Raw genomic sequence first — 11,096 nt, 5'->3', positions numbered from 1 at the left:
GAACAGGGTAAACGAGAAGGGCAGAACAACCTGGAATCTCGTGCTGTTAAGTGGGTGTTGACACAGATGGACTATTTGTGGGTTGTTTTCATTACCATTACTACCTACTATTACTACTAGTATTACTGTATTGATTAAACCACAGTATGTCTCAAAAGAGGTTTATTGTATTACTACAGTTTCGGATTACATTAATCCCTTTTCAGGTAATTATGACATATACACTCGTGTACATCATTGTCTGCCGTAATTACCTGGGTTTAATCTATACATTCACATATCTTTTTCTTTTCGGTTTCATTTAAGCAGCGTTTCGGTTCAAGCTGCCTTTCAACTTAAGCTGCGTCAAACACTGGAAGGCAAAGCTGAGAATAATGTCATCCAACCCACTAACCAGCGTGATCAACTGATACAGGATTTATTACGGATAAATTCCGATGGAGCCAAATCTGCATATGACTTAAACCACAAGAAACGTTACGAAGTCCTGTGAGTTGGCAGTGCTGACCGACTGATTTGCAGGAGAAAAGATCCAAATGAAGATTAATTCCCGTTTGTTGCGTCTCTAGAAGTGTTTATATTTCGATAATCTTACTTTAATCTGTGCATTTTAGTCCAATGTCGAGAAATATGGACACAATAAAAGGCATCATATGTCGGAAACAGGTTACAATTAATCCTTATCTTAGCGTATGTGCAGTTAATAAACGGAAACCTTCATAGGCTACGAATTTCAACAACACTAAATGCTCCAGCTTCAGTTATCAAGTTGTTATGAGATGTATGCTGTGGTCGTTTTGAAAATAATTGTTTTTTTTTTATGGATTATTGCAAATTAACTGCAAGCCACACGTTATCCATGTAACTGATCCGGAATATACTGGTCTTGCCAAGCTCACCTTTCGGAACTGTCTCCGAAGTGAATGTAGCTATCAATGTATTCCACAATGCTCTGGTTTTGCATTAGTTCATCTAGTTTGCATTAGTTCATCTAGAAGTGCCTCAGATGGTGCTTTCAAAATGATTATGGCATGAAATAAATCTGATATGGGTATTTAGGAAACAAACATTTAAAAAAGGTGAACATCTGGGCACCTTCAATAATTTATGGAGAGCATAATCAAAATTGATAATCTATTCTACTCCAAATGAGTATTTTTTGTGGGAAATTTTGTTCTACTATGCCATGACCCAAGCTAACAGAAAATCACAATGAAGTCAAGTCCCGGGAGGGGGGTGTTGTTACAAAGAAAGTGGTCCTAGCTGATGTACTAATACTTATTTTTAGAGTATGCAAGACTTAGTGATATGGCTGCCGGCCTGAAAAACACAAAATTGCTCAGTATAAACCTTTGGTCCAAACTTGAGGGTCTAGTCAACTCTACTTGTGAGAAATGAAGATGAAAAAGTCTCAATCGTGACATGGGGATAAGAGTCAGCAACTGCTGCAAGGAAGTTAGGTATTGTACATAAGGCTCATTTACTCATAACAGAGTTAAAATCAATGCAGCCTGTTGTAGGTTACTTGTCCTTCAATTACTAGTGCTGTTCTTCAGTGTGGACTTCTTCCTCTGTCAAACATTTACCCCTCTCACACAGAGTAGTTCATGGTGGTAGGTTTGTTTCCTAACATCAACAGTTATGACTTGACCTCTGGACAGATGGTCTCTTTGTTAGTAAATTTTTAATAAATTTTATTTTAAAAGAGGTTTTCCACATTCACAATTCATCCCTGATCCTCTTTTCCTGGCAGGAATGCCCATATCTGCTGAACAGCAGCATCATTAACGGTGCAACCTCGGCATACGAAAGTCCCTACTTACGAAAAATCCAGGTTACGAAAGCAAAGACGAAGATTTTTTGTTTCTGTATATGAAAATAATTCAGGTTGCGAAAGGGTGTACTGTAAAGTCTGGGATTCACCCGGACCGCCGAGAACAATTTTAAAACTTGCGCGCTGCGAACTGAGAAGACTCGCCACCATCCTCCAGCTCTCCCATTGGTTCCTGATGCTAGTCACCGCCGTAAGATCCTGCTCTCCTATTGGTCAGCATCTGTCCCATCATTCTCTATGTAAAGGCATCCTTCAACCATTTTGTCGCATCAGTTTTATCGTACGCACGCGGAATTCGTTCGTTCACATATACTTCGTTTGTTAACGTAAATTCGTTTTAGTGATTTCGCTTTCTTTGTGTACTGTCCCAAGAATGTTGCTGAAGTTCACGGAAAGAAGAGAATGCTTTCTATGGAGACAAAAATGGAGATCAATAAAAAGTATGAAGCTGGCATGTAGTTGAGTGTGATCGCTAAGGAATACGGCCGAAATCCGTCAATGATAGGCACCACCCTTAAGCAGAAGGAAGCCATCAAAGCAGCTACACCTTCCAAGGGCGTGACCAATTTGTCCAACAAGAGGAGCCACGTGCATGATGAGATGGAGAGGCTGCTTCTTGTATGGGTTAAAGACAATCGCTGGCAATACGATAAGGAAGATGGCAATCTGCCAGAAGGCCAGCACTATTTTCGGTGATCTGATTGCCCCGGACGAAAGCGATGGAGGAGAAGGGACATCGATGGCAACCCCAGATTTCAAGGCTTCTTGGGAGTGGTTTGATAACTTCCGTAAACGGACTGGCATCCAGTCAGTGGTGCGGCATGGGGAGGCTGCCAGCTCGGACACGAAAGCGGCAGAAGCCTTTATTATGACGTTCGACGAGATGACGATCAAGGAAGGCTACAGTTCTCAGCAAGTCTTCAACTTTGACGAGACTGGCCTTTATTGGAAAAAAAAATGCCTCGTCGGACGTACATCACGGAGGAAGAGAAGAAGCTACCCGGGCATAAACCTATGAAAGACAGGCTTACACTTGCACTTTGTTCAAATGCCAGTGGGGATTGTAGGGTCAAACCCCTACTTGTGTATCATTCTGAGACTCCTCGAGCCTTCAAGGCCCACAAAGTGCTAAAGGAGAAGCTTCCAGCGATGTGGAGGGCTAATGCAAAAGCCTGGGTAACGAGGCTTTTGTTCACCGAGTGGGTAAATCTGTGTTTTGGCCCAACAGCGAAGAAATTCTTGGAAGAGAAGTGCCTTCCTCTGAAATGTCTGCTGTTGTTGGACAATGCTCCTGCTCACCCTACTGGCCTCGAGGAAGATATCCAAGCAAAGTATTCTTTCGTCAAGGTTCTTCATCTTCCGCCTAACACCACCCCTCTCCTCCAGCCCAAGGACCAGCAAGTGATATTGAACTTCAAGAAGCTGGATACAAAACATCTTTTCAAGAGATGTTTCGACATCACCGATACCACAAACCTCACCTTGCATGAATTTTGGAAGGAGCATTTCGATGTCGTGATATGCATCCGACTCATCGATCAAGCTTGGCAGGAGGTTTCGAGGCGAACCTTGAATTCTGATGCCGTAACCGCCGGAGACTTCGAGGGATTCAACTTGTGCGAAGCTGGTGCTGCAGATTCAGAAACAGCTGACGATCCTGAAACTGTTTCGCAACCAGATCTTGACGAAATCGTTGCACTGGGCAAGTCCATGGGGCTGGTCGTTGACGAGGATGACATCAATGACCTTCTTGAGGAGCACAGGAGCTTATGACGGATGACCTGAAGGAATTGGAGGCCATGCAACATAACGTCGTTCAAGAAGAGTTCTCTAGCAGCGGCAAGGAGGAGGAGGAGGACCCTATGACAACGGCAGAAATTAAGGATGCTCTAGCTGCTTTTCATAAAGTGCAATAATTTGTAGAAAAGAGACACCCCAAAAAGGCTTACACAGGTCGTATGCTTGCGCAGTTCGATGATGTTTGCCCGAGTCGTTTCAGGAACATTTTGAAAAGCAGGCAGAAGAAATCTTCCTTGGATTGTTATTTTTTTTAAAGGCCTTTAGTAGTAGTAAGCAAACAGGAAGACCCAAGTGTTACAAAAAAACAGAGTTGAAAGTGATGAAGAAATTGAAATTAAAAAAAAAAAAAAAAAAAAAAAAGTAAAGTATAAAAAAGTAACAAAAATGTAGAAATCAGAAAAAGACAAAAAAATTATATTCAATTTTAAGTTTTTTGTAAAGTTAAGTGTTAATGTTTTCTGCCATGTGTTAATGTGTTTTGTAAACTTTAGAGTTAATGTTTTCTGCCATTTTTAATGTGTTTCCTCACTCAAAAGGTAAGTTCCACATTTTACTACTTATGTACGTACAGTATTTCTTGTACCTTGTACACTAATACACTTTATTTACAGGTACAGTATAGGTTATGTTAGGTATTGAATGGTCCAAATTGTTGTATTTCATTGTTTATTGGTCAATTTAGCTTTAAAATAAAATTTACTGTGGTGTTTTTGTAGGGCTTGGAACGAATTAGGCAATTTACATGTAAAACGTAGTTCGAGATACGAAAAAATCAGGTTACAATGGCTGCTTTGGAACGGAATAATTTTGTATCCTGAGGCACTACTGTAACTGTGTCTCGGTATCAAACTTCTCAGTTCCAGGGGTCTATTATCTATACACCGCTGAGTTGAGTTGAATATAAAATTCAGGCGAAAGGGTAAGTACTGGGACCTATAAGGTCATTCAGCGCTAAAGTGGAAATTGACAGTAAAAGGTTTGAAAGGTGTAACAGGAGGAAAATCACAATGCTGCACTATGAATCAAGTGTTAGGAGAGGATGGCAAGTAAGATGAAGAAAGAGAATATGAGAGGAAGTACAGTAATAGGAACGAAAGGGGTTGCAGCTAGGGGCCGAAGGCACGCTACAAAGTAATGTCTACAGTGCACCGCATGAAGTAAACTGACGGCACTACCCCCCTACATGATACACATCGTTGAACCGTGAAATGTCTCCCTGAGGAAGTTGCGCATTAGCAACCTTAAAACGTTCAAGCGAAGATGCCATGCATTACTACCCTAGAGCAATTTGCTTTGTATTTTAAAATCTACTTATATTCTTATCTATTTATTTATTCATTTACTTGTTACTATATTTTTAGTTTTCTTGTAACGGAAATCTGATTTTTGTACTTTCTTTTACCTTTTGTTACCGTTTTCCAATGAAAACCATGTTTTTTGGAAACTTGAATTTAAAGTTAACGACCCCCCCCCCCATCGGCGAGTTTCATATGAACAAGGTTCACCTGACCATAATATACACAGAACAAACTAGTACTTACTTGCATCATACACGAATGTACTTTAAATTCTCTACGATGGAGAAATTATGTGGCCAAGAAGAGCACCCAACCAACTACAATTCTTTCAAATCTGAAATTGTAAAAAATATAGCCAATTTACTTTTTGACAGCTACTTGACGTTTATCATGCTACATACATGAAGGAATACGGCACTTGGCGCTACTGTTTATTTCATTAAGTTGTTTTAATTTTGGTTTAACATGGTCAAGTTTCAATAGAGTGCTTAATATCAAATGAAGTTGAGGTATTTCAATATATACATATATCTGAAACCTAACTGAGAGAATTCTTTGCAACTAAATTTACAATAAAAATGCAAAGATAATACTGCACAGAGAGACTTACAGTAATTGGTCACTGGAGTGGAGACCCATCGGCCTTCTCTTGAATCTGCTGCTACAGCTGCGTTAGGGTACAGAAGGAACTTCAGGGTTGAAATCTTAGGATGACTTTACAAAACCCAACCACCTTTCCAAGCATCGCACTATACTGCAGCATCGTGTTCCCCTTTTTTCCTGTAGCAATTATGCCCCCACCATAGACAACTTGAAAAGAAGACTAGCGAATCCGATGCTTGGGTCCTCAAGCTCGGGTCCCAAACAGGAATAGCGCGCGCGTTGACAAACGTTCTTACATTAACTTTCTTTTTGCGGTTTACTTAAGTTTTTTATCATACTTGATTTCCAAAACAAGTAAAGACTTATCATTGTTTTCTAATAACCATCATTTAAATATTATTTTGTTATCAAAGCTTAGAGTAAAATTTTTTTTTCTTTTTTATAGGGGGCGGCTTTTACTCTAATTTTAATACAAGAAATCAGTATTACAATTATTAAATAGATACAATATTTCTTTATATAAGAATGATAATCATATGATACCAATATAGGAAAAAGTATCAATTAATAAAAGAAAAGAAAAGCAAATAATCTAGGATATGGCAGGTCTTGAAATTTACGCCATATCTTGAAATTTACGAAGTATTTTATAAATAAATCGGTAAAAAATGCTATGGAAAAATGAAGAAAACATATAAATTCATATTTTCAGTTACTCATAATCTTAATTTGATAGCTTTTCTCGTTGTCTTATGCAACCTAGTTCATTCTCTCGATCGGAATTGTTTACATATGCTTTGAACACAATATTTTTTAGAGATTTACAAGCCCTCTTGTTTTTAGCCAAAGAAGAATAAATCATTTCAAAAAGCTTAGCCACGTAATTTTCGCAATATTTTCTCTGCTCACTTAATTTCTCAAACAAATGGAATGCACTTTGAACAAAGAACACTATGTCAAATGTAGGAACACAAAGGCCACCACGATTCAGTTCCTCATCTGTTACCCCATATTTATGAACAAGATAACCAGCAATAAAAACAACCTTTTGTTTCGATGTTTCTGAGGAATCAAGTGATTCTCCAGTGCTGTAAATTTGGAAACTTTCTTTAAGGTAATATCCTCTTCAAAGCTTAAGCACCAAGGTACATGGGGATCCGAATTGCTATTATGTTTTCTTCATACTTGATCACTTGATGCAAACGCTTAATTTTACCAGCAACAAAGACATCCTTAACATAAAAATTTCTATCAAACCGCTGCCTGGCTTGTCCAAAAATTTCTCAAGAGGACCTTGAGAAAATACAAAAGGCAAAACATTTGAAGTTTACATTTATGTCAAGGATGTCCTTGTTGCTAGTAAAGTAAGAATGTCCTTGTTGCTAGTACAGTTCAGCGTTTGCACAAAGTGGTCAAGCATGATGCTATAAGAAAACATAATAGCAATTCGGATCCCCATGCACTGGGTGCTCCAGCTGTGAAGATGAGCTGTGTGAAGAGGATACTAATTAACCTTTTAGAAAGTTTCCAAACTTGCTGCACTGGAGAATTACTCGATTCCTCATATCCATTCAAACAAAAGGCTGCTTTTATTGCTGGTTATCTTGTTCATAAATGCAAGTGAAGGTAACATTTCAAGTGAATTTTTGACTTAGTGTTCTATGTTCATAGTGCATTCCATTTGTTTGAGAAATTGAGCCGAGAAAATATTGTAGAAATTACATGGCTAAGCTTTTAGACATGATTGATTCTTCTTTGGCAAAAATCAAGAGAGCTTGTCAATCTCTCAAAAATATTTTGTTGATGGCATATGTAAACAATTCTGATCGAGAGAATGAACTAGGTTCTTTAGACGACGAGAAAAGCAATCAAATTAAAATTAATGGGTAACTGAAAACAGCAATTTAGATGTTTTCTTTATTTTTCAAAAAAATATTTACACTGACTTATTTCTCCTTATATACTGGAACTAAAATACTACGTAAATTTATCAAGCCCTGTCATATTCACGATTATTTGCTTTTCTTTTCTTGTAATTGATACTTTTTCCTATATTTGTATCATGTTTATCATTCCTATATAAAAAATATTGCATATTTACTTAATAATTGTACTAATTTCGTGTATTAAAATTAGAGTAAAAGGCAAAAAATCTAACTTTTTTTTACCCTAAGCTTTGATAACAAAATAATATTTAAATACTGTTTAATAGAAAACAGTGATAAAAGACTTTCCGTTTTTAAAATCAAATATCGTATTGAAAACAGCTTAAGTAAACCACACAAAGTTAATGTAAGAGCGTTTGTTACAGAGCGGGTTATTCCCCGGGACCCGACCTTGAGGACCCGAGCATTGGAGTCGCTAGTCCTCTTTACAAGAAGTCTATGGTCCCAACTAAGCAATAAAGTTGCCAATATTACTGGCAAACCTTAAATCAAGCATGAAGGTACCTGCAAGACATCGCCTAAAAGAACATGCAAGATGTAACATATTAGCCAACGCGCTGAGAAATGACAGAAGACGGCTTTCTGACACCACTTCCACGCAGCCCTGCTTTGAATTGTAACTTGTGTGTGGTCCTACAAGCCCTAGAAGCATTATGCTTAATAAGGCCTCTCATTCCCACTAAACATTATGCCTGTCAACCTTACTTCACTCTATTTTCATTTAATTTGCTTTCTTCGACAAATGAGTTCGCTGCAAACAACCCACAACTAACCTAATTAGCGCAATTAACAAATAATCCACTGCACTGCAGTCGGCGGAATGGACCATGGAACACAGTCCAAATCTTAAAACCTGTATAAAACTAATTGCATTGTTATAAAAACAAAAAATTGATTAAATTCACATACCTTTATAGTTCCTTAATGATGCGAAGAAATGTCTGTAGATAAGATCCGAATAAAGAGAAATTTGTTTATACTCAGTCTTCTAATCTTCCCAAATTATAAACAAAATCTTAAATTGAATATTTTAAAACATTAACACTGAAGATATGACTTCTTTATTTGACAGACAGACCCCAAAGCTGATACCTTTCTTATTAAATCTACTGAGGGGCAAGCCAATCACAATTTTTCAGTAACATCGAAATGCTACTTACGCAATCCCAAGAGACACGTAGTATGCACAAACCCTAGGCAGAAGCAGCAAAAAAAAAAAATATATTCATAAGCATAGAGGCAGAAGTTTGTCAAAGCTTTTACACGGAGTTCACCCACGATTCAACAGGTATAGTATGAATGCCGCAGTAACCACAATCTTGTTTTTGCACTAAAGTCAACCTCTGTTAATTACAGCTAAAATTATCTGATATTGCGGGGGTTTCCTTTCTCCTACCTACGATCTATCGGAAAAACTTGTTGGATGGTATCAGTTTTAAGGACTGTCACTTATCCAAGAAATTATACTTCTATTCTATTGAATATTGATGATAAAATATATCTATCAAGGAATAAGATCACAATTGCCATAATTGATGTCTTAATTGCACCCACATTTTTCTCTTTATTTAGATATCAGTCATAGATTTATAAGCCAAGACCATTCTATCTAAATATTCTAACAATGTATAGAAACATCTATAATAACTTAAAAATACCGTACATAAAAATATAAGCACATAATTTCAAATATAAATATATATGTATTTGGGATATGCCATGGTAAAATGTTGCAAATACAGGAGCACACACGGAAATACATACCCATTACAGAGAACAAAATATATTGCTCACTGTTCATATGACAGTGGACAACACCCTGCAAGACAGACCCCGAAGAGGTAACCTATTACAAGCACTAGTGTTAAAATTTTATAATAATTGTGTTGTCTGTAGTACTCTACAGAAAAAATCTTAGGAATAGGTCTCATCGGGTAACCCTGAATCTGAACAGGTCTCATCTGGTAACCCTAAATCTATGTCTTGGCTCACAAAATCTATGGCTTCTTACCTTATTTCGGTAGCAAACCTGGAAACGAAAAGAAATAACGTTATTACACATTCCACTGTATTTCAAATAATACAAATAGCTTTATGACTCAATATAAAACTTTACAGTCAAAACGATAAAAATTATATGACTGTATACAAAATACAGCTTTAAGGGAAAATAAAACTAAATTATGTCGATTCTAAAACTTGAAACACTGCCAACCTGAAAAGTAAGACAAGGAAAATTCAAACCACAAATTAATACATGCAAATATTTGTCATAGAGGTAAGGTGGTGATCGGTGAATGTTAGTATACGTATGTAATCTAGCAAATGACAAGTGGATAATTTGTCAAAATAATGATTTTTATGATAAAATCAATTTTTTAAGTACTTTATCCTCCGTCATTAGCTTCATCTGCGGCTACTTGATGCAGGTTCAACAAATGTTAAAATTGAAAGCTATGGTTAAAGAGTGACGCGCTCCCAATAGTTACTCTCCCATCCTTTAGGGGGAGGGGGTAAAACAGTGTGTCTTGGTTCATCAGTAGTCTCTTAATCTCTTAACCCTGACACACAAACATGGGGTTATGGCCACCCCTGCAAAAAAACAAAATAGGATAACTCTGCTTTGGGTGCTAATAGCAACTAGCCTCTGTGTGTGTGCTTAGTTTGAGGGTTGCTCCAAGTGGTAGTGCGTGTGCATATTTGGTGCTCTTTGTTTTTTTTTATATTCTTGTTTTAGGTCTAGAACACCCAATGTTTGTTACTACACTATATATACATAGCATGGGGTAACAGACACCCCATGTATGTGTTTTGGGGGAATGTACTGGGGTACATTACACCCCAGCTATGTGTTCTTGGGTGAGGCAATGCGGTAATGCCTCTTGTTCTTTCTTGAATGCACTACATTTCTTATCACGGGCTCGATGTTCACCCTTACAGTTTACACAAATTACCAGACCAGAACATTCCTCGTGCTCAGGCTGGCCAAACGATTCACAAAGTTTATTCCTGGTACAAACATTAGAGGAGTGTCCAAAACCAAAGCATTTAAAGCACTGGAGCACTCTCAGTCTAGAAGGACGAACTTTCATAATTTCACTGTCAAGAACAATTTCTAACGGCAAAAAAGAACTTACAAATGTTGAAATTAGCATCGAAGAGCGGGGCACTTTAAAAACCTTCCAAACCACATCTGGACACATTTCCAAAATTTCCTCCTCATCCATTTCATGTAAATCTTCATTAAATATAACACCTTTTACATAATTAAAATTATAGTGAGGTTTTACCTCTTTTATCATACCCTCGGGATCAAGCTTCAAATTTAGGAGCATAACCGATTGAACATTGGTCTTGGTATGAACTAAAAAACTATTACACCCAAAGCAAGTTACTTCTGGACTCCCAACATTGCCGATCTTCTGGCTTACCAACCTTTTCACCTTGAAGAGGTTGCCTCTCTCACCATGCTTTGTAATTATTAACCACTTAGCTGGGTCTGGTGATCTGGAGATTTTGCTTATTCTACAAGGATCTTCAATTTCATTTGGTGGTCTATAAATTTCAAGATACCTAGGGACCTCTTCCGCCTCTACAAGTCCAACACTCATAGAA

General features: G+C 37.6%; 1 protein-coding gene across 3 annotated transcripts in view; it reads right to left on the bottom strand.

The window, feature by feature from the left end:
• The window catches only part of LOC135211014 (protein spaetzle 5-like), a 956,827-nt gene that overhangs the window by 852,673 nt on the left and 93,058 nt on the right, over positions 1 to 11,096 (bottom strand). For all 3 annotated transcript variants that reach the window (XM_064244036.1, XM_064244030.1, XM_064244035.1), the window contains exon 2: positions 9,493 to 9,510. The gene's annotated coding sequence lies outside the window, so the exon portion shown is untranslated. The remainder of the gene's footprint in view (positions 1 to 9,492; positions 9,511 to 11,096) is intronic.

This window comes from Macrobrachium nipponense, chromosome 4 (assembly GCF_015104395.2).
Source record: "Macrobrachium nipponense isolate FS-2020 chromosome 4, ASM1510439v2, whole genome shotgun sequence".
Lineage (NCBI taxonomy): Eukaryota > Metazoa > Arthropoda > Malacostraca > Decapoda > Palaemonidae > Macrobrachium > Macrobrachium nipponense.
The sequence above is the reverse complement of the archived record's forward strand: the minus strand, read 5'-3'. Positions and strand labels throughout refer to the sequence as shown.